At 44.5% G+C, this 9479-nt stretch overlaps 1 non-coding gene across 1 annotated transcript; it reads left to right on the top strand.

Moving 5' to 3' along the window:
• The first annotated feature begins 8970 nt into the window (after positions 1 to 8970).
• Positions 8971 to 9043, top strand: trnar-ucu (transfer RNA arginine (anticodon UCU)). The gene has a single exon. It is a non-coding gene; the product is annotated as a tRNA-Arg (tRNA).
• The last annotated feature ends 436 nt before the right edge of the window (positions 9044 to 9479 follow it).

Here is a 9479-nt window from a genome sequence, read left to right as displayed (position 1 = left end):
GTCGAGCCACGGGTCGGAACAGCGCCAAAGAAATTCCCAGCATTCCTGCTGGCTGGCACCCCGTTTGCCCCACACAGGCCTGCTGCCGGGCCTCCTGTCGCTGCTGTCAAATTGAATAGGACGCAAGGCTAATCTAAACCAGTGTCCCGCTCCACAATCCTCTACTCCTCCTCCACCTTGCCCTGGGAAAAAGGCTGCACAGCTGCATGGCGTTCCGCTCAGGCAGCTCCGAGCCAATTTGGCATGTTCTGACAAAATCCATTTTCTGATGAGGTCGTTATGAGGAGGACTGGACCATAATTATGGCGTAAGCACCACCAAGACCAAAACCGGGTTGCACAGCTGTAAGGCACGCCATCCCCTGCGGCACGGTCAACTGCAATGTCCAGCTGCAGCGTCTCCTTAGAGGCTGTACTGTCTGGTTTGCTGGATGCTTTGTCCCGGGTATGTCCTCTTAGATCATGAAGAAAATGTTTAATTTAAAAATGGATAAATGAATGCAGATGAGATGAATTACTTGGAGTTATTAATCTGATTTGTGCACTGGCTCGTTTGAGCTAAACTTGATGACAGACATGTATGAAACAGAAACTGATGGAAACTAAAACTGACATCTGGAGTTGTTTCACATAATCGTCATTGAAATGTGGTGTTTTACTATAAATGATCGCTGCAATGAAAGTGCGCTGCTGTACTCCAGTTGTAATGAATTCAAACCAAATGTGCATTTAGCATGACACTGCAACAGCTAGGTATAATCTGGGTACTTTCAGATATTTCAAAAGTACATCCTCCTTTCCTTTACATTCATATTTCTGTTTATTGGTACAACTTATTCTTGTAATAGTTTTGAAAGCATGCTGTTGATGCCTATAAAAGCACAGCCATGCAGCACAGTAATGTGTCTCACCTCTCCAGTTTGGTTCTTAAATGGCTGAAAACAAGTAAAATTCCTGTGAAGCCTCACTCGGTCCTTCTTTCTGTACATGGTCATCTTTTTAAAGTACTGCTCTTGAAAATGAAAACTACATCACATCCACCCATGCACTACTGAGAAAAGGTCATTCCTTGAAACTCAGTGTGCAAACAAGGAGACTTACGAGAAAAGCCGCAGAGAGGCCAATAACCACTTTGAAGGAGGTATGGAATTCCGCAGCTGAAAATGGAGGAAAGGTGCACCAGTCAGCCATGAGAGCATTGCATAACACTGACCCGTTTGGGAAAGTTAACACAAAAAAAGTTATTACTCAAAAAGATGGATGTATTTCGTGCATTGCAGCTGGGTCACTTTCACGCTTTATGACAATAGTTTTGTGATTAGATCAGACCAATGCAGAGCACTTTAGCCAAAAAGTAAAATCACTTTGCATGGCTTCAAGAAACACAATCCTTAGAATGAAGCATGGTGGTGACAGGATTATGCTCTGGGGCTGCTTTCATCAGCAGGGTCTGGAAACCATGTTAAATATGAAGGACAAAATACAACCAAATTGTGCATGAGAATGTGCTTTAGTCTGTTTAAAGCCATAAGCTTGGAAGAAAGGTCACCTTTCAGAGGAGCAATGGTCCTAAACACAAGCCCGAAGCTAAATTGCAGTGGCTCAAGAACAAAAAGACAAATATCCTGCAGTGGCCCATTTAAAGTCCGTATCTCGATTCCACTGACAATCTGTGGCACTTTCAAAATTTTGGTACGCTAGCATCATCGAACAAATTTCAACAACCTGGAGCAAAGCTCGCTTGAATAATGGACCAAAATCACTCAGGAACAGTGAGCAAAGCTGGTACATTGTACATACTTACCTGTAAGGACTTTAAGGTGTTATTGCAACACAAGGTGGATCTACCGCTTATTAATGTATGGTTATCAAACACAGCATATTTAATTTTTTTAAACTTTTCTTTAATTTTGAGTTTCGATGTTGTAAATAGCACAATGACATTTTAATGTATCATTTGTGAGTCAGTACATTTATTCATTTAACTGATGCTTTTCTCCAAAGTGACTTACAATGTTAAGGTTACAGTTATTAGAAGCTTGTAATTATTTACCCATTTATACAGCTGGGTAATTTTACTGGAGCAATTTAAGGTAAGTACCTTGCTCAAGGGTACTACAGCTGGAGGTGGGGATGATACCTGCCACCTTTGGATCCAAAGGCAGTAGGTCTCACCACTACACCACCAGCTGTCCCTGGTCAATAAAACGAGAGCGCTGGTCTAGTGTTTCTGCAAGGCACTGTAGAAGCATGCATGGGTTCTGAGATGATTGTAATGATATTTTGTTGAATGTTTCATTGGTCATTTTTCATTTTTATAAGGCTTATCAGGGTCAACTGTGCTAGAATATAACAATCCCAGGTTAGGACCCTATGTAGTCTGCAATGGACGTACAGGAAGCGGTAGAACTGCAGTATCTCCTGAGCTCTGCTTTGCTGGATCTGTCTGGAGGAATTCCAGGGTCTGTTCTCTGGTCTTCACACGTCATAGGAGCTCATCGTCACAGACATTCAGCAGAGCCAACAAAGAGTCAGCAGCATGACTGTCACAGTGGTCTCGGGAGAAAGCCATTGTTCCTTGAGGACAATGAGGATGTGTGCGTTTCCTGCTGGCAACCTACCAGAAGGAACTGGCAACGGACACTGGCTCCTTTTGGCCTTTTTTGTTCACAGTTTTGACTCTGATTATTGTTCTTTGGGTTAAATTGGCACATTGTCAATGGGGTGAGTAAAGTGCTTATGCCACTGTGACAGCCACTTGATCAGAGTCTGTTACGCATGATCAGTTTAGCAAAATGATGTCAGAAAGTGTTTTATCGGACTCCAAGATCTTATAGTTTATTTATAAGAACATTCATGCCTAAATAAAGTGCTGCATGCCTTTTGATGTTCGGTGTATGGTAAACAATAATGAAGATTAGTGGGATTTTCTATGGGAGGGTCTTACTGTGCTTGGGTGGCTGATGAAAGGCCTCCATGTGATATGTGTTGAAAGCTGGTGTCTCCTGAGCCAACGAGCAGCTGTTCCGAACTGTGGCTCAATGACTTGGCGAGCTCATGTCAACACATGCACCCGGCATGTGCTGGTGTTGCTGTTCCCCTCAACAGTCCTCCCACGCATGGCTATTGCATTTATTTAATTGCCCTCCCTATGTTCGCTCCAACAGAAGTTCCAGAGTCTGCAATCTGCTGCTCAGAGTGCCCCTTTCCACAATAAACTCGTCCTCTCTCTCCATCAAAAAAGCTCCTGTCATCATACCCCATTGCATTAAATTAGCGTAAATCATGAGCCGATTAAACGATTGTCTGGATGATAGCGTGTGTTACCTTATCTGGCTGTTGTGCTGTATCTGCTGCGTCCAGGTCCCATGGGTGGACATACAATGTTTTCTAATTATGGTTACCTTATGTGCTGTGGCCCAAGCCTACGTGGATCTTGGGGAAGAAGCTTCCCGACAACAGGAAGTGGGGGGACAGTTGACTTTCTATGGGTCAGGGGCACCTCCACGTGCAGCACGCTGAAATACACTGCCTGGAGTGGGAAACCTGATGGATGTTGCCATGGAAATACCTTTTCATAGTGCCAGAGTGACGCAAGGAGCTCCTGGAAGGTGGGTGGACTTCATGGCACTGAAACAGTCAAAAAGTATGCGTCACACTAAGCATACCTCCCTTTCTATCTCAGTGTAACATTGCTCTATCAGTTTGGCAAGAAAGTGGATACGGGGGAGGTACATTTTTGGGTTGTATTACATCCAAAAAAACGGGCAGCTGCTACTTTTTATTTTTCTTCCAGAGCTGCACACAATTGGCAAAAATAACCAAAGATTCTGACCAGGAAGCTTGAAATGTTACTGTTCTCAACAGATGCTAAGTTGAAGTAACTCTGTTGATTGACATTAAGGCATCACTACAGTATGAACTACAGATGTCACTCCCAGGAGCTGTATTATGTTTCCAAGACTTTAAGATGATATAATATGTGAGCGATAGAGTGTGTTCCACTGATGTATGGATGAGTGACCCAGTGTAAGTAGTGTATCTAGCAGTGTAAGTCACCGCGGTGAATAAGGTGTGTGGGCTGAAAATACTACAGAGAGCTCATTGAAGAAAAGCGTCTGCTCAATAAATGTAAATGTAAATATTGTTTTCACGGATGTGTTCTCTTCATGTGTTTCCTTATGTAGTATCTTGATGTGAAATGTGCTTGATGTTCTGTATTTTCACTGGATTTTTTGTTACTATCTCCTGTTTGACCTGTAATATGTAAATATATGTAAATGTAAAGTGTAAATGTTTAATTGTTTATTCTACTGAATAAAGGTGTCTGCAGACAGTAGTCCCTCATTAAACAAGAATGGCGCTGGATCAATTAAGAAAAAATAATGGGGAGCTATGTGTAATATGAACTCTGTTTGGAAATAGATTGTTATGTAGGTCCAGCAGTGAAATAAAATGCTGTTAATAAATGAAAACCATAACTTATTAATCTTCAGCTGGATACATTACTTCTCTCACACACACACTGACCAAAGCCACTTGCACCAAGTGGGGTCACGGCAAGCCAAAGACCAGCCCAGCAATGTAGGGCAAAGGGGTTACACCCAGGACGGGACACCAGTCCATCGCAAGGCACCCCAAACAGGACTCGAACCCCAGACCCACCAGAGAGCAGGACCCAGCCAAACCTGCTGTGCTGCTGCACCTCTGTTTTCAAAATAAAATGTTAAGCAAAACAAAATTAAGCCAGTTATTTCATTGTCATAGTTCAGCGCACAAATAACAAAAGAAAAAAGTCGCAAAACATGTTTGTTGGAGTAAAATGTTTAGCGAGGGGCAAACATCACAGTTTGATGCTTGTACACTGTTCTAAACTCGAAGGGTTTGCAATCAAAGGCATTTTGCAATATGGACAGTATAAAAATAGACAACAAATACCTGTGGCCAGATACCATGGAAGGCCAGAAAATCGAGGACCTGATCATCAGGACTCTGTTGTGCACTCAAGTAACGGAATGGGGAATACATTAATTTTTCGGTTGCAGTTTTAACTCTATCTGCGACATGCAGTTGCATTTTTAATGTGCTGTGTAAAAATTTTTTGGAATACGTGGCTTCAGCCTTACGCAGTTTACGACGTTTCCTCCGAAAACCAATTATGTCTGCTCTGATACTTCATCTTCTTTGTCATCTCCTTCACATCTCAACAGGAAATAGCTATGACCTGGGTCTCTTAGCTGCAAGACCAGTGCTGTGAGATAGGAATCAGGCCTTTCCTTCTGACTCAGACATGACATTTGAGTGTTTAGAGAAGCTTCCGCGCAACACACTGCGAGGCCTGTCCATTTTCTGAGACATATCGGAGTTCAGTGGAGGGAGTGTAACACTCCTGGGCTTCTCTCCGCTATTCTGGAGATTTCACGCTCCTGCCAGAGGTGCTGCTACGCAAGAGCGAGAGGCACACTTTTATAAAACAAACATTTTGCGCACCCGTTCCTCCTCCGACATGCTGCTTGTTTATGCCAAACCTCTCGGATTTTTTTCACGCTTTATCCAGCGTTTACCTTACATTTACATTACGTGCATTCATTAAGCGAACGCCTTTCTCCAAAGTGATGAACGGCTCAGACTAAAGAATTGCCTTACTTTATGTTTCATATTGTTCACGTGGTTTAGCACCTTCGTTTTGCGGCTCTGTACTTTTTGCATGCAGTTTCTAAATGATCTGGACTGTCTACATCGGTGATACGGTGAGAACAAACCCCGAACGGACCACGAGGCGACGGTTAGTTGTCCGAGCAGCTGCAAGTTCTGTTACGTCTCCTCTGAGTCATACATTAAAGTCCCTATTTCGTGTGCCTGTTCCTTCAGAGGCTCAATTCAGAACAGCAAACAACTGCGTGTGGAACCCAGAGCAGGAGCAGGACCAGAAGGGCTGGCTTGGGAACGTCGCTGGATGCAGCGCAGACTTATCTGCTTTGCCGTTTGTGCCCCTCCACCGAGACGCAGCCGCTCGGCATCGGTTTCGCTCAGTTTACAAGAACGGCACTGCCCCCACCCACCTTCACCCCGCAGCGGAGCGCAGCATGGAGGCAGGAAGCATTGCTCGCGCACTGATTGTTTGTTTTGGTGTCCTGTAGGAAACGAGGCCAGCCGCTGCCCGCCCAGGCTCCTTTTTCTGGCCTGTTCCTCATTTGTCACTTTTCCTCCTTCTGCCTGGTCCCTTGCTGGAGTCGGGTGTCCATTCTGGAAAAGGAGCTGTCCGGGCCACCCACTGCTCCACACATCACACGGATTACCTGTCTCCTTGGCAACGTAACCCAAAGAGCGCCGTGAGGTTCTCCTGCGCAAGTTAACGGACGTAGACACAGTCGGCTAGAGTGCAGAATGGGGCGAAGTGGCTATGGAGAGACTCGAAAAGAAAAAGTGATGCAGTGCAGTGAGAAAGTGAGCACAACATCTGTACTCACAAATAAGGCCCTTTTATGGTACCTCACATGCGGCATTTGGTAGTTTGGCTCTTGCTTTTGCCAAGGGAGCCTTTAATTTGAGGGCAGTGCAGCTGGGCCGAGTAACGGATGGCCACCCGGGCCTGAGGGAGCAGGCGATGAACGGTTCAGATGAAGCCCTTCCCGCCATGCCCTCTCGGTGTCCCAGGTCAGCAGACCACAGACGACCCAGGCGGGACCAACCTGGGTCATTCCCTTCCACGGCAGCGAAATACAGCTGTTTGTCTAGTGGCGGATCCCTGTCTCTAGCTGAGTCTTTTTACTGGGCCTGAGAAAGACCCTATAAAGTTCCGGCATCTCCTTTGCTGGCCACACATCATAGCTCGGATCTCAGCCTTGAGTTGGAAAAAGTGTAGCAGGTATTTACAAACTTGCTGTTGCTGGGTTTTTTTTTTTTTTTTTTTTTTTTTGGTGGGGCCCATCGGACAGTTGTTTTATACTTTTGATAGGATGCCTCCAGTCTGCCTTTTATATTCAATATGAGACTTGGACCACCCAGGAGGAGGGTGGGACTGGTGGAGGTTTGAACATAGTATCGGCAGGGAAACCAGAATGGCCGGAGTCTTGGAAAGAGGGTGGCCATGTTTTTCTCCAACACGGACACCGTGTTTACACTCAGGATTCCTGAACTCTATAAATACGCACAAATTACGTCACCCATCGGTGTAGAAGAATTCTTTGCGCACTCATTTATCTGTATCTGTAGCTTAGCCATGTTTGTTATATACCTATGAGTTGTTCACCAGATAGTGTAGTGGTTACAGTTGCTTCCTTTAAATACGAAGGTTGCAGGTTCAAATCCTACTATTTGCTGCAGTACCCTTGAGCAATGTACTTACTGCAAAATTGCCTAGTTTTGTAAATGATTGGAAGCTTCTTTGCAGAAACGCATGAGAAAATGTAGAGATGTCATTCATAGTTACGTGAGTTGGAGATATCCTGGCTTATACAATGTAAGTGTAAAATGTTTTTGTGCTCTCGATAGTATATTGTTCCGCTCTACAGTCAACTTCATGTTTCCGGGGCAACTTGTGTTGCATGTGTGAAAGGGCTTCAAGATGCTGGGAACACCTTTTTTATTTTTTCAGGTGTTACTTTCTGATTTCTGCCAAGTTCTGTTCAGTCTCACATCCATCTTTTGTATAATGAAATAATGAAACCACAAAGTGCAGGTATACTAGGTTCTGCGATAGCTCGCTGACCAAAATCTTTTTCAGTTAGCTGGACTCCAGGACAATGCTGAGCTCTGAGCCCAGGGAGAAGGAGGTCATCTAGACACGTTGAAAGAGAAGCAGAAATATAGAAAGGAAAAAAAAAAGATCTAACAGGAGAGTAATGTCTGACAAAAAGAAATGACGTGTGACCTCGGAGAGGAAAAGCCAGAGCTGATAACTGTGAGCTTTACCAAATGCAAGTCTAAATACCTCCAGAACAGGGAGCAACATGTGCATTTTTCATGGTCTTTATCATTTTACTTTAGCTCCTAATTTTAAAATGTGGATGTCAATATAGGAGTATTCTTATTGAGCTGATTTTTTTTTTTTTTTTGCACCAGTCAGGTATCTGGCCTGGCATCACTTACGGGAAATGTCTTTGATCAGGTCTGGAGTGCCGGCTCCTTTAGGGTCGGAAAAACATTGAAGTCCCGCGAAGCGCTTTTGACTCCAGCTTCATTTCCTTCTCTTTGCCGAAAAGCCCGTACTTATGGAGCACAGGAACGTAACGGACACACACTGCGTTTCCATTCAGCTTGGCTGAAAAATTCATGTTTCAGGGAAAGGGAATACGGCGCCCTGAGTCTTGTCCTTGATTATCTGTAATTACTTTGGGAAATGGGCAACACGGCTATTACCTCAAAATGCAGCCTTTTGAAACGGGAAGGGACGAGAGGAGGCGGCGAGAGAACTTTAGACGTTCGGGATGTGCCAGGCTAAATAAAAGGAGACTGTTTACACAGGTTCATGTTTCCTGTGCGCAAGTGCGACGTTGTCAAACGTGTGAGCGAAGGTGAAGGGGGCCTAATTGGAAGCGGACTGCAAATTCACACGACTCCAAGGAAGCTGGAGTCTCCGCGTCGTGTGATCATCATCGGATCCACTGTGCCCATATTTGAAACCGTTGCCCCTCATCCCCACAGCTGCTTCGTGTTGTGATTGGTCCAGACGGTGCTGTTTCATTTGGCCCCGGAATTCTGTGCTGATCAAAGTGAGACCAGCGCAAAGCGACAGCCTTTTGTTCACTAATGCAACACGGACCTTCTTTTCCTGACACTTTGGAATTGTCATGCAACGCTAGTAGTAAAGATCGAGATGGGGCGGCATATGTCATAATGGTTATAGCTGATGCTTTCCAAAGGAAGGTCCTGGGTTTGAATCCCTGCCTCTGCTATTGCTTCCATGAGCAAGCTATTATCTGTAAATTGCTCCAGTAAACCTTCCCAAGTGTGCAACAATATGAAAACCACCCCAGTGGCCTAATGGATAAGGCACTGGCCTTCTAAGCCAGGGATTGTGGGTTCAAGTCCCACCTGGGGTGCATGTCTTTCAGGGACAGCTGGGAGTGTACTTGATAGCCCCCTTGCCTTTGGCCTGCAGTATTGCAGATTTTAATCCCACCTCCAGCTCTAGTACTTTTCATCAGTTGCACCAGTAAAATTACAGAGCTGAATAAATAGGTAAAAAACTGTTATGGGACAACTGGTAGTGTGGTGGTTAGTGCTACTGCCTTTGGATCCAAAGGTTGCAGGTTCCATCCCTAACTCTGGTTGTAGTGCCCTTGAGCAAATTACTTACCCTAAATTGCTCTGGTAAGTTTACCCAGTTTTATAAATGGATAAATAATTGTAACCTTAACATTATACATTGCTTTGGAGAAAAGCATCAGCAAATTAATAAATGTAAATAACTATGGGTAGTGTAAGGTGCTTTGGAGAAAGGTGTCACTTGCGTAAATAACCCTGTATATCTGAGAG

Source organism: Scleropages formosus, chromosome 11, assembly GCF_900964775.1.
Source record: "Scleropages formosus chromosome 11, fSclFor1.1, whole genome shotgun sequence".
Lineage (NCBI taxonomy): Eukaryota > Metazoa > Chordata > Actinopteri > Osteoglossiformes > Osteoglossidae > Scleropages > Scleropages formosus.
This window is presented reverse-complemented; position numbering and strand designations above follow the sequence as displayed.